Here is a 24,532-nt window from a genome sequence, read left to right on the forward strand (position 1 = left end):
CAGAACAACAGACTGGACAACCCAGAAGAAATGGACAAATTCTTAGAATCATACAACTTTCTAAGACTGAATCATGAAGAAAGAAAATCTAAATAGATCACTAGTGAGGAGACTGAAACAGTAATCAAAAGCTCCCCCCAAACAAAAGTCCAGGACCAGTCAGCTTCACTGGTAAATCCTACCAAACATTCAAAGATTTGATACCTGTCCTTCTCAAACTATCCCCCAAAATTTAAGAGGACAGAACACTTCCTAACTCATTTTTCAAAGCCAACATTACCCTGATACCAAAACCAGACAAAGATAACACACAAAAAGAAAATTATCTCTGATGAACATAGATGCAAAAATTCTCAACAAAATATTAGCAAACTGAATACAACAATACATTAAAAAGATCATACACCATGAACAAGTGGGACTTATTCAACATCCACAAATCAATGAACATGATACACCACATTAACAAAATGAAGGATAAAAACCATATGAGCATCTCAGATGCAGAAAGAACATTTCACAAGGTTCAACACCTATTTATGACAAAACTCTCAAAAAAAATGGGTATAGAAGGAAGCTCAACATAATAAAGGCCACAAATGACAAACCCACAGCTAACATCACACTCTACAGCAAGGGTCCCCAACCTCCGGGCCGTGGACCAGTAGGCCTGTTAGGAACCAGGCCACATAGCATGAGGTAAACGGCGGGCAAGCGACCGAAGCTTCATCTTCCACTCCCTATCGCTCACGTTACCGCCTGACTGCCACTCACATTACTGCCTAAACCACCCCCCCACCCCCAGTCTGAGGAAAAACTGTCTTCCATGAAACCAGTCCCTGGTGCCAAAAAGGTTGGGGACCACTGCTCTACAGTGAAAAACTAAAAGCTTTCTTTTACAATTGGGAACAAGGTAAGGATGCCCACTCTCACCACTCCTATTCAACACAGGAAGTCCTAGCCAGAGCAATTAGCCATGAAAAGAAAATTAAAACATCCGGGGACTTCCCTGGTGGCCCAGTGGTTAAGAATCCGCCTGCCAATGCAGGGGAAACAGGTTTGATCCCTGGTCCGGGAAGATCCACATACCATGGAGCATCTAAGCCCATGCGCCACAACTACCAAGCCTGCGCTCTAGAGCCCACTAGTCACAACTACAGAGCCCACGCGCCGCAAGTGCTGGAGCCCACGTGCTCTAGGGCCTGTGCTCTGCAACAGGAGAAGCCACTGCGATGAGAAGCCCGAGCACCACAAAGAGTAGCCCCCACTCGCCGCAACTAGAGAAAGCCCGTGTGCAGCAACGAAGACCCAACACAGCCAAAAAATAAATTTAAAAAAAAAGAAAAAAAATTAGGGGCTTCCCTGGTGGCACAGTGGTTGAGAGTCCACCTGCCAATGCAGGGGACACGGGTTCGTGCCCCGGTCCGGGAAGATCCCACATGCCGCAGAGCGGCTGGGCCCGTGAGCCATGGCCGCTGAGCCTGGGGGTTCCGAGACCTGTCTCCCCAAACGGGAAAAAAAAAAAAAAAAAGGGGCCTGCGAACAAAAAAAAAAAAAAAAAAAAAAGAAAAAAAATTAATAAAATAAATAAAAACATCCAAATTGGAAAGGAAGAAGTGAAATTATCACTATTTGTATATGACATGATTTTATACACAGAAAATCCTAAAGACTCCACCAAAAAACTATTAGATATAATAAATGAATTCAGTAAAGTTGAAGGGTACAAAATCAACATACAGAAATCTGTTCTATTTCTAAAAATTAACAACAAGCTAGCAGAAAGAGAAATTAAGAAAACAATACCATTTACAACTGCAACAAAAAGAATAAAATAACCTAAGAATAAATTTGTCCAAAGAGGTGAAAGACCTGTACACAGAAAACTATAAGACATTGTTCAAAGAAACTGAAGAAGACACAAAGAAACGGAAAGACATTCTGTGCTCATGGATTGAAAGAATTAACACTGTTAAAATGTCCACATTACCTAAAGCAACCACAGATTCAATGCAATCCCTATCAACATCCCAAGGGCATTTTTATTTTTCACAGAAATAGAACAAAAAATTCTAAAATTCATATACAACCACAAAAGACCCTGAATAACCAAAGCAATCCTGAGAAAAAAAGAACAAAGCTGGAGATATCACACTCCCTGATTTCAAACTACATTATAAAGCTTTAGAACTCAAAACAGCATGATATTGGCAGAAAAACAGATATAGCTCAATGGAACAGAATTGAAAGTCCAGAAATAAACCCACACATATATGGACAATTAATTTATGACAAAGGAGCAAACAGCATACAATGGAGAAAGGATAGTCTTCAATAAATGGTGTTGGGAAAACTGCACAGCCACATGCAAAAAAAAAAAATTGAAACTAGATGACTATCATATGCCATATACAAAAATCAACCCCAAAGGGATTAAAGATTGAATGTAAGCCATGAAACCATAAAACTCTAAAAGAAAACACAGGCAGTACACCTTTGACATCAGTCTTTGCAATATCTTTCTAGATATGCCTCCTCAGCAAGGGAAACAAAAGCAAAAATAAACAAATGGGACCACATCAAACTAAAAACCTTTTGCACAGCAAAGAAAACAACAAAATGAAAACACAAGCTACCAAATAGGAGAAGATATTTGCAAATCATATATCCAATAAGGCATTAATGCTCAAAATATATAAAGAACAATAAAAAAAAACCCCAATAACCTGATTAAAAAATGGGCAGAGGAACTGAACATACATTCTTGCAAAGAAGACATACAGATGGCCAACAGATGTGAAAAGATGTTCAACATCACTAATTATCAGGGAAACGCAAATCAAAACCACAATGAGATATCACATTATATCTGTCAGAATGGCTGTTATCAAAAAGGCAAGAAATAACAAGTGTTGGCAAGGATGTGGAGAAAAGGAAACCACGGTGTACATGGATAATGTAAATTGGTGCAGCCACTGTGGAAAACAGTATGGAGATCCTCAAAAAACTAACACTAGGGAGCTTCCCTGGTGGCGCAGTGGTTGAGAGTCCGCCTGCCGATGCAGGGGACACGGGTTTGTGCCCCAGTCCGGGAAGATCCCACATGCCGCGCGGAGCGGCTGGGCCCGTGAACCATGGCCGCTGAGCCTGCGCGTCCGGAGCCTGTGCTCCCAGAGAGGCCACAACAGTGAGAGGCCCGTGTACCGCAAAAAACAAACAAAAAACTAACACTAGAACTACCATATGACTGAGCAATTCCACTCCTGGGTATTTATCAGAAGAAAACAAAAACACTAATTATAAAAGATATATGCACCCCTATGTTCATTGCAGCATTATTTATAGTAGCCAAGATATGGAAGCAACCTAAGTGGCCATCAATGGAAAAATGGACAAAGATGTGGCATGTGTGTGTATATATATGTGTGTGGGATGGAATATTACTCAGCCATAAAAAAGATGGAATCTTGCCATTTGCAAAAACATGGATGAACCTTGAGGATATTATGCTAAGTGAAATATCAGGTGAAGAAAGACAAATACCATATGATTTCACTCATACATGGAATATAAAAAAACAAACAAAATGACAAAATAAATGAACCAAACCTAACTATAACAAACATGTAGATACAGAGAACAGAGTAATGGTTACCAGAGGGGGTGGGGATGGGTAAAGGGGGTCAATATGGTGATGCGTGGAAAGTAAACTCTTGGTGGTAAGCTGCTGTAGTGGATACAGAAGTATAATGTTGTGCACAAGAAGCTTATATAATGTTATAAAATCAATGTTACCTCAATAAAAAAAATTTTTTTAAGAATTTTCTTTTCATCATCTCCCAGACCTACATGGGCCTTCTTGTCATTCCTCCCTCCTGCCTGGTACCTTCCCCTGCATGATGGCATGGACATTCTGGGTACAGTTACCAACCAGGTAAGAGACCACCTTGCTGGATTAGCTGTTTATCCAACCCGTGATTTCCATCCATTAAAAAGTTTGCACCAGTCTTTGGTAAAATAAGAAAAATAACAACATGGCGATTTTCATGAAGCTTAGCTGAATGAAGCTATCGATGGAATCAAAATATGCCATTTGCATGGTGATCTCTTTCGAAATTAGCACCTGACTATCCACGTGTTTAAACAACGCTGAAATCAGTTATTATGGTCTCAAAATGTCTTAGCTGATTTCTTGGAGACAAGATCAACTAGGTACATTGACCACCTACAAAATGTCATTCTTCAGCGACTTGGCCTCTAGGAGAATATGCCATCCCCAGAGAAGGCCTTCCTATGTTAACCCTCATTAAGGTCCCTGGACCTCAGCTTACCACACCAGGTAAGAAAATGTGAAGACCTGTACTCTGAGCTGCAGGTCACAACAATCCATTTTTTTAATTTTTAAATCTTATTTAATGGTTTGGCTACATGTATACATTCCAAGTATGTGTTTTGATGCTTTCTGTCTTATTTAGTAAGACTTCATTAATTACAGCAGAAGCCTTAAAGAATGTTAATAATAGGGATGAAAATCAGAAGTATAGGGGCTTCACTGGTGGCGCAGTGGTTGAGAATCTGCCTGCCAATGCAGGGGACACAGGTTCGAGCCCTGGCCTGGGAAGATCCCACATGCCGCGGAGCAACTAAGCCCGTGCGCCACAACTACTGAGCCTGCGCTCTAGAGCCCGTGCTGCACAACAAGAGAAGTCAAAGCAATGAGAAGCCTGCGCACCACAACGAAGAGTAGCCCCCGCTCGCCGCAGCTAGAGAAAGCCCGCGCACAGCAACGAAGAGCCTAAATAAATAAATAAACTTTAAAATTAAAAAAAAAAGAAGAAGTATAATATACTTGAACTGTCATTAGTTGCTAAAACAGTCACTTCTACTTTAGATTTCAGATCCAGGACAAGTGGCGCCTGCTCTGTTTTGTTTTGTAACCACGTGCTTTGTTTTGTAACCACGGGTTTCCCTTTTGGGGAAACCCACCCACACTAATGCAGCCCTTTCCACTGCTCCTTCCATCCAGAAGCCCCCAGGGACCCACTAACAGAGAGGAACACGGGACGCTCTGAGTATCTACCAAGGCCACACAGGTTCCCTCTAGGGAAAATGACCTCAGTCCTTTCAGTGCGATCACTGTAATTTAGGTGATGAGACACCAAAACTGTGGTCCCAAATGACTATGACCAGGGATCAGCTTCCGACCCAAAGGCCATCTAAGGGGTCTTAGAGGTAAGTCACCAGAGCTTTGCCTGACTGGATAATGACAGGACAACCCAATCTGAGGCTTTCTCTTGAGAAGTATGAAGCTGAGAGAAATAAGAGAATAAACTAGAGAGTTTACAGTCACGAGAGAAACAGCTGAAGTAGAGCCTGAGGACACAGAGCTGGCGACAGATGAGCCAGGGGACAAGAAGGGGACACTGAGGTTACTCTAGTGTCCACAAAGGTCAGATTGTCACGGGGGCCAACTCTTCACAATAAACCTCTTAGGGAAACCAAGACCACTTGTTTCTTATAACCTAAAAGAAGCTAAGGTAACACAGCCCCAGATGATGGAGATAATCACCTCTTTTCTCCCCCTGCGTTGTGGCCAAGGTGAATGCACCCCAAGGCCTGACTCTCTCCTGCCCAACCACATGCGTAAGGGCAGAGCTAGACGAAGTGATGGCTCACAGCAGCCGGGCCCTGGCTCTGCCGCGGCCCCGTGCTGAGTCTCTCCTCAGCATTTCCTTCTGCTCCCAAGCTGTTCTTAAATGTAAAGACGGTTACGTTCCTTACTTTGCCCACCTCCAACAGCCCAGGGTCCCACTTTAAAATACAGAAGTAACTTGTGTATCAGAACGGTGTTTGTGAGGACTGGAAGCCCCAGACCAAACGCTTGACGACATCGCAGGTAACTCCTCCGGATATGAGCCAGTGCCTGGGCATGAGGTTCTGACATAAGCCAACCTCCTGGTGCTGTCGGAATACACTGAGGCTACATTATGTAAGACTCAGCAAAGGGATTTTGGACGGAAGGAGAAAAAGGGGGGAAATCCATTACAGCATACATCACATGTAGCTGTTCCTCTTTAATTTCATACCAACCTTGGCTTGCGCCTGCCAGACTCTAAGCTCTTTGGGACAATCCAGTCATTCAGCAATTTTTTATTTATTGCCTTTTATAAGCCAGATACTGGCCTAAACATGAGGGATGATACATGAATAAAAGATAAAAATCTATGCCCTCATGGAGCTTACATTCTATCAACAGTACAAAGAAACAAGTATCATATGCACTCATCTTTCTATCTTCAAATCTAGTGTGGAATGGTATTTAGCAGGGACTCCAAAAGTGTTTACCGAATAAATCAATGTGCATTTTTTATGTTCTAGATTGGATCTCCTTGAGTTTTCCAGAAAATCATTTAGTTGAATTCAGTTTGCTCACAGAGCTGTAATGTGGCTACTCTATTTTTCATCTTGCCCAGGAATCCATTATTAAATCCTGGACTTAGAAGGAATCTAAGACATGTGTAGTTGTCTGTTTCTATTCAAATCCTCCGAAAGAAATTTAAGACTGTCCTCTGGAGGCAGGTGTGGTAAGTTCCAAGTATATTGTGTTCATTTAATGTGACCTTGACCCAGCCTCCCCCAATGGTTATATAATTACAGCACAGTATCAAAACCAGAAAACTGACGCGTGTACAGTGTATGTGGATGGTTGTACATCATTTATCACATGTGAAGATTCCTGTAACCACCACTGCAGTCAAGACACAGACCTCTTCCATCACCAAAGACCTCCCTCCTGCAGGCCCTCACCATCCCTCAGCACTGGCAAATGTTAATCTGTCCCCTATGGCCATAATTCTGTCATTTGGAGAATGCTATATAACAGGAAATACACAGTCGGTGGCCTTTTGAGGCTGACTTTTTCGTTCAGAATAAAGCCCTTTAGGTCCATCCACCTTGTGTGTAATGACAGTTTGTTTCTTTCTACAGCCAAGCAGCGCTCCGCACCGGGGATGCACCACACTGTGTTTAACCACTCACCCACGGAAAGGCGTCTGGGTTGTTTCCAGTTTGGGGCTATGATGAATAAAACTGCTGTGACATTTGTGCACAGACTTTCGTATGAACATAAGTTTCCTTTTCTCTGGGACAGATGCCCAAGAGCACAAACCCTCGTCGTATGTTGTGGCATGGTTAGTTTTTTAAAGAAACTAATAACTGTTTTCCAGAGTTGGGCTGGACCAAAAATTCATTGTAGGAAAGTTTTCTTTCTAAATTTTGGTTTTTAAACTTAGCAGGGTACACCGGACCACTCTGTACTACCTTTGCAACTTCCTGTGAATCTATAATTATTTCAACATTAAATCGTAGAACACTTCTCTATTTCTAAAATGATGATAGTGAAATCAGTATGGCATTTGGAATCGGTTGGGTATGCAAAAAACTGAAGTAACAGTTTTAAAGCATTGATATTCACAATACACCAGAAATCATATATATACTTAACAACTATTTAAACTTAGATAAAAATTTTTATGTAAGGCCTCCTGAATTCTTTCAGTGAATACATCAGTTAAAAAATCAACTGGCATGGGGCTTCCCTGGTGGTCCAGTAGTTAAGAATCCGCCTTCCAATGCAGGGGATGAGGGTTTGATCCCTGGTCAGGGAGCTAAGATCCCGAATGCCGCAGGGCAACTAAGCCTGCACACCACGACTACTGAGGTCGCGCACCTCACGCGCCACAACTAGAGAGAAGCCCACGCGCCGCAACAAAGAGCCTGTGTGCCGCAACTAAGACCTGACGCAGCCAAATAAATAAATGGTTTTTAAAAATTAAAAAAAATCAACTGGTGTAACCGTATTCATGACCAAAGTATATAAAAGGAATACTCGTGTGGTCATGAATAATCTGCAGTGCGTTTCACTGAACAGTAATGTCTGAGGTTTTGCTTTTGGACTCTAAAAAGCAGCAGCAGCAGGTAGAAAGTTGCTGTTCCTACCCAGCTGAAGGTTGGTGAACAGAGAAAACAGGAGTCAGGGTGACATCAAGATTCCCCCTTTATCAAATGTGGTATTTTTATCTCAGGAGATTCTTACAACTGAATGTGAGACGTGGGGCTCCGCCCTTTGTACTCTCACTGCGTTTTCCACTTTTCCCACTGTCTCACCATCATCATTATTTAACAATGTTTTTTATTCTGGTACAACATACACAACATAAAATTTACCACTTTAATCACTTTTACGTGTAAAACCTCAGCGGCATTAGGTACATGCACAATGTGTGCAGCCAACACCACCATCTGTCTCCACAACTTGCTCATCGTACCAAACAGAAACCCCATCCCCATTAAACAGCAGCTCCCCACTTCTTCGGAACCCTGGCCGCTGGCAACCTCCAGGCCATTGTCTCTGGACTTGCCTACTTGACAGACCTCACCAGTGGAATCACACAATATTTGTCCTTTTATGTCTGACTTACTTCATGCAGGATGATGTTTCCAAGGTACATCCATGTAACATGTAGCAGCAGCCCATTCCTTTTAAGGCTGAATGATATTCCACTGTACGTATACAGTCATCCCTCGGTATCTGCAGTGGACTGGTTCCAGGACACCCCTCGGCTAGCAAAATCCATGAATGCTCAAGTCCTTCATATGGCCTAGCGTTTGCATATAACCTACACAACCTCTCAGGTACTTTAAATCATCTCTAGGTTACTTAGAATGCCTAATACAATGCCAATGCTATATAAAAAGTTGCCAGGGCGAGGCAAGTTCAAGTGTGGCTTTTTGTAACTTTCTGGAATCTTTTTTCAAATATTTTGGATCTGCATTTGTTAAATCCAGGGATATGGAACCCATAGATACAGAGTGCTGACTGTATACCGTGTCTTGTTTATCCATTCATCTGTTGATGGACATTAGGTTGTTTCTACCTTTTGGCCATTGTGAACAATGCTGCTGTGAACAGTGGTGTACAAATATCTATCTGAGTCCCTGCTTTCAACTATTTGCGGTATGCACCTAGAAGCTTAATTACTGGATCATATTGCAATCCTATGTGTAACTGTTTGAAGAACTCCCAAGCTTTTCCACAGTGGCTGCACCATTTTATGATCCCATCAGCAATGCAGACAGATTCGAATTTCTCCACATCCTCACCAATGTTCGTAATTTTCCTTTTTTTCAATAATATCCATCCTAATGGGTGTGAAGTGGTGTCTCATTGTGGTTTTTATTTGCATTTCCATAAAGGCTAATAATGCACATCCTTTCATGTGTTTATTGACCATTTTCATATCTTCTTTGGAGAAATGTTTATTCAAATCCTTTGCCATTTTTTAAATTGCATTGTTTGGGGTTTTTGTTGTTGAGTTGTAGGAGTTCTTTATATATTCTGGATATTAATCCCTTGTTATGTATGTGCTTTGCAAATACCTCCTCCCACTCTAAGTTGTATTTTTACTCTCTTGATAGTATTCTTTGATGTACAAAAGTTTTTAATTTCAATGAAGTCCAATTTACCTATTTTTTTCTTTTGTTGCCTGCCTGTGCTTTTGATGTCACATCCAAGAAATCATTGCCAAATCCAATGTCATGAATATCTTGCACTGTTTTCTTCTAAGAATTTTATAGTTTTAAATCGTATGTTTAGGTCTTTGGTCCATTTTAATTTTTTATAAGGCAAGGATCCAACTTCATTATTTAGAATGTGTATATCCAGTTTTTCTAACATCATTTGGTGAAAAGACTGTGCTCCATTCAATGGTCTTGGCACTTGTCAGAAATTATTTGCTTATATACACAAGAGTTTATTTCAGGGCTCTCTGTTCTGTTCCATTGGTCCATACGTCTATCTTTATGCCAGTACCATACTGTTTTGATTACTGTAGCTTCATAGTAAGTTTTGTAATCAGAAAGTGTGAGTCCTCCAACTTTGTTCTTTTTTTTTTTTCAAGATGACTTTGGCTATTCGGGTTCCCTTGAGATTCCATATAAAACTTTAGGATGGGATTTTTTATTTCTGAAAAAAAAAATTGGGATTTTGATAGAGAACGTATTGAATCTGTAGATGGCTTTCCATAGTTTTAACAATATTAGATTTTCTAATCCATAAACATGGAGTATCTTCCATTTATTTGTATCTCCTTTAATTTCTTTCAGGAGTGTTTTTTAGATTTCAGTGTACTATGTCTTTTACCTCCTTGATTAAATTTATTCCTAAGTATTTTATTCATTTAGATACTACTGTAAATGGGATTGTTTTCTTAATTTCCTTTTCTGATTGTTCTTTGTTAGTGTATAGAAATGCAACTGATATTTGTAGGTTGGTTTTCTGTTTTCCTGTTATTAGCTCTAACAGGGTTTTTTGTTTCTTTGTTTTGTTTTTGGTGTAATCTTTAGGGTTTTCCACGTATAAGATTAAGTCATCCACGAGTAGGGATAATTTTATGTTTTCTTTTCCAATTTGGACAACTTTTAAATTTCTTTTTGTTGCCTAATTGCTCTGGCTAGAAATTTCAATGTTATGTAGAACAAAAGTGGTGAGCTCTGGTATCCTACTCTTCTTCCTGATCTTAGGGAAAAACCTTTCAGTCTTTCACCATTAATTATGACACTGGCTATAAGGTTTTTCATATATCTTTTATTATGTTGAAGGAGATCTCATCTACTCCTAGTTTACTGAGTGTTTTTATTATGAAAGGGTGTTGAATTTGTCAAATATTTTTTCTGCATCAACTGAGATAATCATGTGGTTCTTTTCCTATATTCTATTAATGCGATGTATTACCGTAATTTTCATATGTTAAACCATTCTTTCATTCTGGGAACAAATCCCATTCATTCACGGTGTATAATCCTTTTAGTGTGTTGTGGAATTCCATCCGCTAGTATGTTTTGGAAGAATTTTGCATCAATGTTAAGGAATATTGGTCTATGGCTTTCTTGTAGTGGCTTTGCCTGGTGTTAGTGTCAGGGTAATGCTGGCCTTACAGAATGAGTTAGGAAGTATTCTCTTCAATCTTTGGGAAGAGTTTGAGAAGGACTGGTATTAATTCTTTAAATGTTTGGTAGAATCCATCAATGAAACCACCAGGTCCAAGCTTTTCTGTTTTTAATTACTGTAGTTCTATTCAGATTTTCTACTTCTTAATGACTACATTTTGCTAGATTTTATGTTTTTAGGAATTTGTCCATTTCATCTAGGTTATCCAACTTGTTGATATATACTTGTTCATAGCAATGTCTTATAATCCTATTTATTTCCATAAAATCAGTAGTTATAGCCCCACTTTCTTTGCTGATTTTAGTAATTCAAGTCTTCTTTTTTCCTTACTGAATCTAGTTAAAGGTTTGTCAATTTCGCTGTTCTTTTCAAATCAGCAACTTTTGTTTTCATTGATTTTTCCCTACTGTTTTTCTTTTCTCTTTTTCATTAACCTCTGCTCTAATCTTTATTAATTCCTTCCTTCTGCTAGTTTTGGGTTTAGTTTGTTCTCCTTTGTCCAGTTCCTAAAGGTGTAAGATTGTCACTGATTTGAGATATATATATATTTTTTTTTTTTGAAATTTACATGTCTTAGTACTGCTTTTGCTGAATCCCACTAAGTTTTGGTATGTTGTGTTTTCATTTTCATTTTCTTCAGGTATTTTCTAACCTCCTTTTAACTTCTTTGACCCATTGGTTAAGAGTATGTTGATTTCCACGTATCTGTAAATATTCTAGTTTCCTTCAGTTATTTACTTCTAACTTCATTCCACTGTGATTAGAAAAGATACTTTATATGCTTAAAAATTTTTTTAAATTAAGACTTGTGTTTTGACCTAACATATGATCTATCCTAGAGAATGTTCCATCTGCACATGTGGAAAATGTGTATTCTGCTGTTTTGAGGTGTAGTGTTCTGTATATGTTAGGTCTGACTGGTCCATATTGTTCTTCAAGTCCTATATTTCCTTATTAATCTTCTATCTTGTCTATCTGTTATTGAAAGTAGGGCACTGAAATGTCCGATTATTATTGTAAAACAATCTGTTTCTCTCTTCAATCCTCTCAATGTTTGCTTCATATATTATGGGGCTTAGATATTTCATGCATATGTTTATAATTGTTATGTTTTCTTGGTGAATCAATATACATTGTCATTCTTTGTCTCTTGTAACTGTTTTCTGACTTAAAGTCTATTTTGTCTGATATGACTATAGCTACCTCAGCTCTCTTTTGGTTATTATTTGCATAGAATGTCTTTTTCCATCCTTTCACTTTACCAGCCTATTTGTGTTTAGGTCTAAAGTGAGTGTCTTGTAGACAGCATAAAGTTGGATCACACTATTTCATCCATTCTGCCAATCTCTGCCTTTTGACTGGACAGTTTGATCCATTTTCATTTAATTAACTGATAAAGGACTTACTTTTGCTATTCTGCTACTTGTCTTCTGTGTATATTATTCTTTTGTCCCTCATTTCATCCACTACTGCCGCCTTTTGTATTTTGTTGATTTTTTTTGTACTGACACATTTTGATTCCCTTCTCATATCCTTTAGTGTATACTCATGATAACCAAACTTTGTGGTTATCATGAGGATTATCATAACATCCTAAAATTACAAACTTGAATTGATACCAATTTAACTTTAATTGTACACAAAAACTCTGTCCTACCCTTTATGTTGAAGACACAAATTACGTCTTTATACATTGTGTGCCTTATCAATAATGGATTTATCTTTTAAATTCTACAGAAATAAAAAGTGCAGTTACAAACCAAAATTATAATAAGACTAGCATTTATATTTGTCCATTAATTACCTCTACTGGAGATCTTTAGATCTTCATACAGCTTTGAGTTACTGTCTAGTGTTGCTTTATTTCAACTTGAAGGATTTCCTTTAGCACTTTTTGTAGAGCAGGGCTAGTGGTCATTAACTCCCTCAGCTTTTGTTCTTCTGGGAATGTCTTAATTTTTCCCTCATTTTTGAAAGTCAGTGTTGCCAGATATAAAATCTTCTGTTTACAGTGTTGTTGTTGGGTTTTTTTTCTTTCAACACATTAAATCTTTCATCCCACTGTCTTCTGGCATCCAACATTTCTGATGAGAAATCAGCTTAAGATCTTGTTGAGTATCCCCTGTATGTAATGAGACACTTCTCACTTGCTGTTTTCAAGATTCTCTCTTTGTCTTTAGCTTTTGACTGTTTGATTATAATGTGTCTCAGAGTGGGTCCTCTTGGGTTTATCCTACTTAGAGTTCACCGAGCTTCTTGAATTTGTAGATAAATGCCATATGTCAAATTGGGGGAGTTTTCAGCCATTATTTCTTCAGATAACCTTTCTGCCTCTCTCTCTCCCTCTTCTCCTGGGACTCCCATAAAACATATCTTGCAATTATACCCCAATAAAGATGTTTTAAAAAAAACATATCTTGGTCAGCTTGACAGCACCCCACAATGCCCTTAGGCTCTGTTATGGGGTGAATTGTGTCCCCCTGCCACCCAAATTCATATATTGAAGCCTTCACCCCCAGCAACCCAGAATGTGACTATATGTGGAGCTAGGGTCCTTAAAGAGGTAATAAGTTAAAATGAGGCTGTTAGAGGCCCTAATCCAATCTGACTAGTGTTCTTATAAAAATAGGAGATTAGGACACATAGAATGATGTGTGTGCAGAGGAAAGACCATGTGAGGACACAGCAAGAAGGTGGCCATATGCAAGCCAAAGAGAAGCCTCAGAAGAAATCAACTCTGCCAATATCTTGATCTTGAACATCTACCCTCCAGAACTGTAAGAAAATAAATTTCTGTTGTTTAAGCCACTCAGTCTGTGATATTGTTATGGCAGCCTAGCAAACATACATGCTCTGTTCACATTTCTCCATTATTTTTCCTCTCTTCTCCCAGACATGATAATTTCAATTTTCTTATCTTCTAGTTCACTGATTCTTTTGCCTGCTCAAATAAGCTGTTTATCCCCTCCAGTAAATTTTTCATTTCAGTTACTACACTTTTCAGCTCCAAAATTTCTTTTTGATTCCTTTTTATAACTTTTCTCCTTATTGATACTTTGTTGCTCATATAATGTTTTCCCTTAGTCTAAGCATTAGTCTAAGCATATTTAAGACAATTTGTTTTTGTCTAGTAAACCCAATATCTGGGCCTCCTCAGAAACTGGGACAGTTTCTGTTCATTCATTTTGCTCTTTTGAATGAACCACGTTTTCCTGTTTCTTTGTATGCTTTGTGATTTTTTTTTGGTTGAAAACTGGGCATCTATTATAAAGCAGTTTCTCTGGAAATCAGATCCTGTGCCCTGTGTGTGTGTGTGCGTGCGCACGCATGCACACACACGTGTATTCAAAATTATTATTGTTGAAGGCTATAGGAGTGCATTTGTTTTGAGTTCCAAACTTTTTTCTCAAACACTATTTCCTTTCAAGCATGATAACTGAGGTTCCTTTACCTCATCTTCAAATAACATTCTGATTAAGATTCCCTTGAATGCCAAGAGCTAAAACAAACAAAAACACCAGGAGGGAGAGAGGGAGGGAGGGAGGGAGGGAGGAAGAGAGGGAGGGAGAGAGGGAGGGAGAGAGGGAGGGAGGGAGGGAGGCAGGGAGGAGCCCCCTCTCCCAAGTCTTTGCAAACTGGCTGTATAGGTACTCCTTCACCTCTCAGCTAGGCTTGCTCAGAGTGTAGGGGTCACCTTGAGATGTGATGTGGTTGCTTTTGTCCTACCTTCCCTGTCTCACCACAGTTTCTCTCCTGAGCCTCAGATGGCCTGTTGTGTGCCTCCACCAGAATCTCTTCAGGCAGTTGTGGGTTTGTCATCCCCTTGTAGCTCTTACAAGCAGTGCCTGCTGCCTTTCCCACCTACATCCCAAGGAGACAAAGACAAGCCCCTCGTCTCAGTCTTTCAGGTATCCCCAGGCAGGTGAGAATGATGGACACAATAATTTGCAAATAGGGTTTGCTCTGCTCCCTCCAATTTGGTGGGAGGAGGGGAGGAGGATGTGCTGGGTAGACGGTGGGGCAAGGTTGAGAAAATGTCTCATGAAACCTTCCTACCACTCTGAAGATCTTTTTTTCTTGATCAGGTATTGACGTGGTTGCTATAAACCTTCAACTGTTTCCAGATCTCCTACACAGTTGTTTCAGCTCCTGTTTGTTTCTCCAATGTTTCTGTCGGGGAACAAGGGCCTGGAGTTTCCTATTCTGCCTCTTCCTGATTTCACTGCAGGTGAAAATTGCTGCTTTTTTTCTTTTTTATTTCAGCCATTCTTATGCATCTCCAATTCCCTACCACCATACCTGAGATGCAAGAGTTTCTGGAAATGTTACTGACTGTGAGGAAGAGAGACAGGATTTCAATAGAATATGATAAATGTCACAAAGAAGGCTGCAGAGCACAGTGAAGCTGGCCGGAGAACCAGGATCCAAGCCCAGGACTGTCCAACTCACCATCTTTGCTCTTTTGGTGTCACTTCTGACAGTGCACCTCTCACTGTAAGTTGGGAAACTGGCAGGTTTGGTTTCCATGATTTCCCAGGATTCACTGCTTCAAGTAGGACTGACAAATGTGTTTTCAACACAGAAGAACTAGGCGGTCCAGTCCAGAACAGAGGACTGATCCAATCAGTCTTGGGCTTTTAATTTCATTTTCAAAGCTCTTCTATATGCTAAAGCTATGAACTACTACCAAGAATCTGGGCCCTATTTTTTTTTTTTTTTTTTTTTTTGGTTCGCGGGCCTCTCACTCTTGTTGCCTCTCCCGTTGCGGAGCACAGGCTCTGGACGCGCAGGCTCAGCGGCCATGGCTCACGGGCCCAGCCGCTCCACGGCATGTGGGATCTTCCCGGACTGGGGCACGAACCCGCATCCCCTGCATCGGCAGGCGGACTCTCAACCACTGCGCCACCAGGGAAGCCCTGGGCCCTATTTTTAATATTCCTATTGACTTTCAGTGTGATTCTGCACCCCTCATTTTTTCCAACTATAAAATATTATTAGAAACTCTTTACCCTTCTTTCACCAATAATTGATGATAAATAAACATTTAGAAGAGGGGTCATTTATTATCATTGTTATTATTATATTTGCTTTATAGGAACCAACATTCTTCTAGTGGCCCAAGGAACAGTAAGTTTCATACTTAATGGCTTTAGGCCAGAGGCCAGAAAATATATTAACCCTGGATACCATGAGTGGAATAATACAAATGAGAATTCCAAGAAAATTCAATACAACATCTAAGACACGAGAGGGAGAGACAGGCTAAAAAAGAAAAAGGAAAGAAAGAAGGGGAACAAGAAGAACTGAAAAAGAGAGGACTGAAAGGCAGTGAAAAAAAAAAAGAAAACATCAAAGTGATGATTCCTGACTTTACACTAAATCCAGAAATTCTAAATTTCTGAGCATCAAAATATGCTTGAATTCATAGCTGGCAAAGGCTGTTGGTCTTCTGGCTTGATGGTGTTTAATCCCAGCTGGGGGACAGATCAGTTCTGAGGATGCAGACACTGGGGTCCACTCCTGGGAGGGCCATCTCTGCAAGTGAGCAGAGATGACAAAGGATTTATGAAACCACACAGAATGGCATTTCCAACTATGTTAAGGAGAAAACCTGACCTCAAGCTGGTGTGTTCTCCAGCTGATAATAATTACAAAAATATACCAGCTCAGTGCTGAGCCAAGGCTAAAACCCAGGAGGGAAATCTTTTCTTTCCTGTCTTTTTTCTTCTTGTAAATAACACCCAAAAGGCTCTGATTTTATTTTTACAAGCAAAAAATACCACCACTTGGCTCACTGTGAGAATTGATACGTGCTTTCTGCCCGGAGGTACTTCATACCAACCGAACAGCCACGCTGCCACACACCAGGGCAGGGAGGGCAGGGTCAGGAGCTGAGGACGCATGCGGGGACAGGATGGCCAGCCTCGTGGGTCTCTCTTCCTGTTGTTGTCCTCTGTGCCCTTCTTCATGTTATTCTAGGAGCAGCAGTGGTCACTCTATTCTCCACTGGGCCTACTTGTTTGAAAAATATTAAACTAAGTTGTATCTCCAGAGGCATCATGCTTTGAAGTGGCTTATTACAATGGCGTTATTTACTCTTGAAACCACGCCCATCAGAGGTGGCACCGTCCAGGGCTGGGGACAGAGGTGAGGATGATTCCGACTCCCTCCTCAGCTCACCCTTCAAGACGGTGAGGGTGAGTGGCATTTCCAGGTTACGAAGCAGCAGCTAAGGGACTGTCCTCAGTGGAGGATGCAGCTCGTCCTCTAGCTCATCCTCAGACTCAGTCCAACTCTCTTCCCATTTCACTGTACTGTCTACAGTTCCTTCTTTTCCCTGTGACTCCATGAAAGAATTCATTAAAATGTGGTCGGGGGCTTCCCTGGTGGCGCAGCGGTTAAGAATCCACCTGCTAATACAGGGGGACATGGGTTGGAGCCCCGGTCCGGGAAGATCCCACATGCCGTGGAGCGACTAAGCCCGTGTGCCACAACTACTGAGACTGCGCTTTGAAGCCTGTGAGCCACAACTACTGAGCCCACGGGCCTAGAGGCCACGCTCCACAACAAGAGAAGCCACTGCAGTGAGAAGCCCGTGCACGGCAACAAAGACCCAACGCAGCCAAAAAAAAAAAAAAAGAACACGCGGTTGGTTTTATGTGTGATGCACACATGTGCATCTTGTCACACATGTGACAAGAAATGTGGCAGATGACAGAAGTCTGAGGATTTGTCCTCTACAATCTAACCACTTATTTCCCCAAATGCTAAGTGACACTAAAATGGCCCAACGGCCAGGTTACCTCTGCTCTATGGATGCCCACCACACCCGGTTACTAGAGCGGCAGGGAGGACCCACCCACTCTCCTAAGGCCCAACAGTGGTAGAAGCAGCAGGACCTGGGGAGGAAGAGACAGAGCCAAGATTCAGAAGGGTGACACGGGGAACACGCCCAGGCCGTGAACAGCAGCGTCCGGCACAAGTTTTCTAGTAGGAAACTAGGGCTGACCAAGGCTGACTGCTGTCCTGGCTCGTCAAAGACGTCCTGAGCCATCTCCACTACTCGTCCCCAGGCCACCCAGTAGTGCCCCTTCCTGTATGTTTGCCAAGCGTGAGGGACAAGGCACTGCTGTGAGGGAGGGCGCCAGCCGGGAATCCCGCCTGGAGGACTCAGAGACAGGCCCCCCGGGTCAGGAGGCCTGCACTCAGACACAGATGAGAGTCATGCACAAAAAGGGACCCAAAGGGCCCTGCGGCGCGGGCTCAGCTGGAAGAAACAGAGTGATGGCGGCAGGGCAGGCACACGGAGGCATTGTCTGCATAAGTCAGCGCCCTGGACACCAGCCTTTGCCCCTTGGCTGGGGTGCCCGGCACGGCAGATGCAGAGTAAGAGCCAGAGGACCGGGGTCCGTTTCTAAGTTCCAGTATCATCTGGCTAAGCAACTGGGCTCCAGGATGTCAAGGACCCCACCCCTCTGGACAGTGGTCTGCAAGGGAAACATGCTCTTCCTGAGACGACCAGGGTGGGCTGGGGCAGGGGTGCTGCATGGAGAATAAACTTCACCACCAGCAGGGCTCCGGGAGAGGAGCTGACGGACGGGGAACGCGAGGCCTCGAGGCACACAAGGAGTCGGGGGGGCGTGCGGGTCCGCTGCTGCTTGCAGCTCAACCACGACGATGCTGAAAAGGGTAACTGAACCGCTGGGGCCTTTTCCCGGAACAGGACCGATGCCCAGCTTGCAGGATGACCTAACACGGAGAGAGGAACCAAGGGGGAGGGAGTGGGAAGGCCCAGGTGCTGCGGGCGTCTCATCCTGTGCGTCGGCTCCAGCCCCTCCTGAACGCGCTCCAGCCCCCCAGCTCCCGTCGTCGTGGGGCAGGGGGACTACTCGAGCCCAGCTGGTTCACGTCTGTGAGCGCAGAGCGAGAACCAGAAGCCAGTTCCTACTTCCCTGCTCTGGCTCACACAGTCTCTTACGAGAAGGAACACGCCCAGAACCAGAAGAGACAGCAACAAGGGTGTGTGAGGGGGATCGTAGCTTAAGGAAGCCCGGGTCAGACCCGGAAGCCCAGCTCATATCCCACTGTTCTTCCGGACCTCCCTTAGCCGAGGCGCAAGGGAAGCGGCCTTGAGAAAGCCTCGGGAACAACGGGCCGATGGCATCTCCAGCAGCCACCCTTTCCCACCGGGAAGCTGGGGGAGTGGAGGGGCAGGCAGATGGGGAGGAGGCCATGCTGCGCCCAGTGGCTCCTGGCCCCCCGTCTGCCCGCCTCTCTCCTGGTCTGGAACCATCCCAGCGGCTCTTAGAGACAAGTACAGTTTCTTACTGCGGTTGCGGGAGAACTTTCAGAAATCGTGCCAGGGCCTGGGGGCCTGGTGCCAGGCAGGCTGTGGGGGGATCACCTCAGGGGGCCCGTTTAAAAGCCCGCTTCCCAACCCCCCTCCTCGGCCCGAGAGCACACGCCCCAGATTCTAACTCAGCAGGTTAGGAAAGGCCCGGATCTGTGTCTCTCCAAGCCTCTCACGTGATTCTCATGCGCGGCCCATCTGGCAACCCCACTGAGCCCTTCATGAAGTCAGGGCCACCCCAAATCGAGAGCCGGGTCCACAGAGGCACAGCCCTGGGGCTGGGCTTGAGGACGCTGCCTGCTCCCCTTTACTTTCTCAAGAAATTACTAACCACACAGTGCTTGTGAATCCTCAGGCAAAGGAACTAATAACAACAGAAAATATGATAAAAAAGTACATTTAGGGCTTCCCTGGTGGCGCAGCGGTTGAGAGTCCGCCTGCCGATGCAGGGGACATGGGTTCGTGCCCCGGTCCGGGTAGAGCCCACGTGCCGTGGAGCGGCTGGGCCCGTGAGCCATGGCCGCTGAGCCTGCGCGTCCGGAGCCTGTGCTCCACAACGGGAGAGGCCACAACAGTGAGAGGCCCGCGTACCGCAAAAACAAAAAAAGTACATTTAAGCCGGAACAGCTGTGGAGGTAAGGCAGTCTCGGCCCCAGGCTCCCTGACTCAGCAGAGCCTGCCTTGCTGTGGTCCGCTCTCCCAGGAGCCCACGCCGGTGCTCGCGTCCCGGCGCAGAGTGAGACCAAGGGAAAACGAAATGCCGACGTCCACCACTCAACCCACATCCAGACACATCAAGGTGTGAAGTGGAAACTACCCATCTTTTCCTCCTGTGGAAACAAAACCAATCTGAACACAGCAAGACAGGCCTGCCGGCTCCTGGATGGGCACGGGGTGAGGGCCTTCCTTCTACCTTCAACAGCACCTGAGATCATTTAACTGCAGAGACAGCTCTCAACAAGAAGTCAAACTGATTTGGGTTTCTATTCATTACTGTAAACTGAGAGCAAAAAGCAGCTCTTTTAGAAAATGTTTCCACTCCAAGTCACATGTGTGTCTGGCTCTGTAAAGAGTTATATTTAGCCTCTGACATTCCATCCAGCATGTCCCCCGCTCTCGACCAGGCCTGGAGCAGTGCGGGCGCACGGTGGCTCCACTGCGGGCCTCGCTGCTCCCCCAGGCTCCAGGCTAAATATAAACGGCAGTGCAGGCTCTCCAGCGAGAACACTGCATGGCCATCCTCAAGACAACTTCTGTGTGCTTGCTTAGCAGAACCCGTCCTAGAGAAGAAAGTACCCCATACATGTTTTCAACACTGCTCTGGTTCCTTAACCGATTTTTAGAGGAATTTAAGAGCAGGGGGAGAAGTCCATGTCAGTGATATTTTCCAGACACACAGCAAAGAATCCACAGTAAACCCATCAAATATGGGCTCTGACAAGAACACAGGCAGCTGAAGCTCTGGTTAAAGATGGCCCGTTGTAGGGCTTCCCTGGTGGTGCAATGGTTAAGAATCCGCCTGCCAACGCAGGGGACACAGGTTTAAGCCCTGGTCTGGGAAGATCCCACATGCCGCAGACCAACTAAGCCCTTGCGCCACAACTACTGAGCCTGCGCTCTAGAGCCCGTGAGCCAAAACTACTGAGCCCACGCGCCACAACTACTGAAGTCCGCGCACCTAGAGCCCATGCTCCGCAACAAGAGAAGCCACCGCAATCAGAAGCCCACGCACAGCAACGAAGACCCAGTGCAGACAAAAATAACATACATACATACATACTAAAGTATAAAGAGACCCAACCAAACATCATGGAATTCCAAATAAATCTGGCTGTGATGGTCCAAGTGTCAGCTTGGAGGGTGTTTTTGGATGTGATTAACATTAAATTGTGAACTTTTAGTGCACTGCCCTCCATAATGTGGGGGGCCTCATCCAATGAGTTGAGGGGCATGAACAAATCAAAAAGACCAGTCTCCCCAGGCTGGAGGGTGTTTCTCCACCAGACGGAACCCTCAGACCTCCTGGGTCTCCAGCCGGCAAGCCCGCCCTGCAGAGTGTCAACTCACCAGCCCCCATAATCACACAAGCCAGTTCTTTATAATCAATCTCTTTATCTGTACAGAAGATATATACATAAGGTAAATAAATTCTACTGTGTTCTGTTCACACACACACACATCCTGTTTGTTGTGTTTCTCTGGAGAGCCCTGACTCATACCCTGGCCACGGCGTGTCTTGTTCTAAATCCCGAGTTTATCGGAAACTGCACATGTGCCCCATGAAGAATGCTCAGTGGCGACACTAGACAGTCTCGGCACGGTCACATCCTGCTCCAGGGATCGGCTCAGCAGCAAGACGTCAGCTGAGGCACTACTGACGTGAGTTCACTTAATTCTATCTCCAAGCCAAAGCCGTGGAAGATTTCTGACCATGAGTCCGACCAACTGGGCCAGGTCAAAGCAGATACAAGTCCATCAAGCGGTCACCTGGACAGAGTGTCTGAAGAGCTAATGCTCTGGAGGGACCCCCCTCCTTCTTTCATCTCAGGCACGGTCCAGGGAAACCGTCCGGGGTTACCGAGGGAGGAGTCCCCGTCACTAAAGGAAGCCGAAGGGGACAACCAGGGGGAAAGAGGGAAGGGCTGGGTCCTACACGCCCACTGGCGTCAAACCATTCAGTAAACCAGAGCTTGGGGAGTTGGCCCAGAAGGGTAGAGGAAGGGGGGTGCAGCTGAGCAGAGAGGGGTGGAGGCAGAGGGCCTGGGAGAGGAAGGGAAAGGGCACCCAGGCAGGCAGCACGCCTGTGGCGCCAGTGCAGTGGTCCTCGGTGTCTACAGCAGCTCCAGGCATGTCTGTGCATGGACAGAGATGCTGCAGGGCCCTGTTCTCCCCATGAGCTGGGCTTGTGCTGAAACGGGTACCAGTTGCACGGGCGGGCACCATCGTCACATGAACCCAGCACCGCAGACCAGTCGGACCAAACGTACGCCAGCCCTGGCTCTAAAGCCCAGATCAACACACAAAAGCCTCAGAGGCACTGGGGTCTGACAAGTATGTGTAACCATCACAGACCATGTGTCAAGCACGTCATTCTGTAAAACGCCTCCTCAGGAAATAAGTCCCACAAACCTGGCCCTGAGCGTGAGCCCTGTTCTGCTATTACAGATTCTGGGGTCAGAGAATGCCAAGGGTTAGAGGATGAATGCTCGCAGCCGCAGAGAAACCCTCCAAGTGTGTCTGTGCAGCCCATCCCAGAGGCGCTGGGGGTCGCCTGCTGCTTGGGTCAAAGGCCCGAGGGGTGTGTCACTGCTGAGGACCACAGTGGAGGCAGGGCACCCGATGTTTCTTTTGGCCGCGTTGGGTCTTAGCTGCCGCGGGACTGTCCTTGTGGCACGCAGGCTTCTCTCTAGTTGTGGCGCTTGGGCTCTAGAGTGCGCGGGCCCAGGAGTTGCAGCATGCAGGCTCTCTGCTTGTGGCACTTGGGCTCTAGAGCGCACGGGCTCAGTAGTTGTGACGTGCAGGCTTAGTTGCCCTGTGGCATGTGGGATCTTAGTTCCCCTACCAGGGATCAAACCCGTGTTCCCTGCATTGGAAGGCAGATTCTTAACCACTGGACCCGCAGGGAAGTCCCCTGTTGGTGCTGTTTCTGTTCCTTTTTTATTCCACTGATCCACCAACAAGAGGAAACAAATTTGAGCTACAGTAAGTGGGTTTTAGGGTCAGCATGTTGGAAAAGCTATGAAATACTCCAGTGGGGACCAAAGTGCTGGGGTGGGGAGGTGGGGGGAGTCTATACACACTGGCTTTAGCACCGTCCCACCTGAGGTGGAAGAATAGATTCTATTTCTTCTCTAACATGGGAGGATGGCCACTGAGTCATACACAAACTAAACAAATCATTATAAAGCAATTTAATTTGCTTTTTCTTGTCTCAAGAAAGACTGAAACATTCAATCCACTTACATTTTAAATTCAGACCAAATTAAACATATATATTCAAAAATATAACTAATGCTAAAAAATAAATATTTTAATTTTACATTAAAGCTAGTTGTAAGGAGACAGAAAGAAACAAGGAAATATGAGAGAAAAATCTAGAGTTTAGTGACACAGGCACAGTCACGACTAAATACATAAAGTTTACTGAATAAATGCACATACAAATGAATTCAGGAAGGGAATCCCTGGTAGTCCAGTGGTTAGGACTCCACACATTCACTGCCAAGGGCATGGTTTTGATCTCTGGTTGGGGAACTAAGATCCCACAAGCAGCACGGCAAAAAAAAAAAAAAAAAAGAAGAAGAAGAAGAAAAGAAATAGCATAAAAAAAAACAAACATAGGAAAAGGGAGAAAGTGCAGAAGTGTAAGAAAGGAGATAGAAGAGGAAATGGAACACAGACCAAAAGTCGGCTCTAGAGATAGCTCAAACATCTGCTGTGGCAGCTTCAGTCTGATTTTCTTAACCTGGTCTTTACCAGCTCCACTATGGACAGGAAGATCAGAGATGCTGATTTTCTGAAATTCTTCCCTGGGAAGCCACATCAAAGACTCTACCACCCTGGGACAAAAAGCGAGCAAAGCCATGGTTGTCTTCGCTTGTTTCTCTGCTGATTTCAACCTAACAAGAACTCCAGCTCTGGCTGACCTGCACGGTATTTCATGTCAAAAGCTGCTCTGAAGAAATGACTTTAGCATTATATGGTTTATTTTAATATCAAAATACACTATAAGGATCCATGTAATAACTTATTTTAATAAATAACTTCATTTTTAAAAAGAGGCAAGGGGCTGCCTGATGGACATATTAGGGTGCAGTACCATGACGGTGAATCCACGGCCAAGCATTCACCAAACCCTTCCGAACTCTACACCACAGAGAGTGAACATTATACTGCGTGAACATTTAAAAATATGCATCATACAAAATGTCCAGGGAACCAGGATGGAATGCGGACTCTGAGAAATGAAGCTAACTGTATTACAAGTAAAATAACCTCACTGAAGGAGATGGGGAAGAAAGGAGTTGACATAAATGACTTTGGGAAACAGTGTTTTGACTGGATATAACAAGGCTACCAAGAGAAGAATTTTGCACAAACACTGCACTCTAGCTGATAAATTTACTTCTCATAGCAGCGTGGGTTAGCAACTCTGAAAATACTTTACATGTATA

At 44.0% G+C, this 24,532-nt stretch overlaps 1 protein-coding gene and 1 long non-coding RNA gene across 3 annotated transcripts in view; one reads left to right on the plus strand and one right to left on the minus strand.

Moving 5' to 3' along the window:
• The window catches only part of JAM3 (junctional adhesion molecule 3), a 57,629-nt gene that overhangs the window by 7,056 nt on the left and 26,041 nt on the right, over positions 1-24,532 (minus strand). The gene's annotated exons all lie outside the window — the stretch shown is intronic.
• LOC113612818 (uncharacterized) lies at positions 3,616-15,743 on the plus strand. Of its 2 annotated transcripts, XR_003429981.1 has the most exons (4): positions 3,616-3,934; positions 6,474-6,584; positions 6,988-7,190; positions 8,490-9,200. It is a non-coding gene; the product is annotated as an uncharacterized LOC113612818 (long non-coding RNA). The 2 variants fall into 2 exon arrangements; XR_003429980.1 differs by lacking the exons at positions 6,474-6,584; positions 6,988-7,190; positions 8,490-9,200 and adding exons at positions 13,638-13,785; positions 15,272-15,743.

The sequence above is a fragment of the Aethalodelphis obliquidens genome, unplaced genomic scaffold (genome assembly GCF_003676395.1).
Source record: "Aethalodelphis obliquidens isolate GAN/ISIS:26980383/991018 unplaced genomic scaffold, ASM367639v1 scaffold82, whole genome shotgun sequence".
In the NCBI taxonomy this organism is placed as follows: Eukaryota; Metazoa; Chordata; class Mammalia; order Artiodactyla; family Delphinidae; genus Aethalodelphis; species Aethalodelphis obliquidens.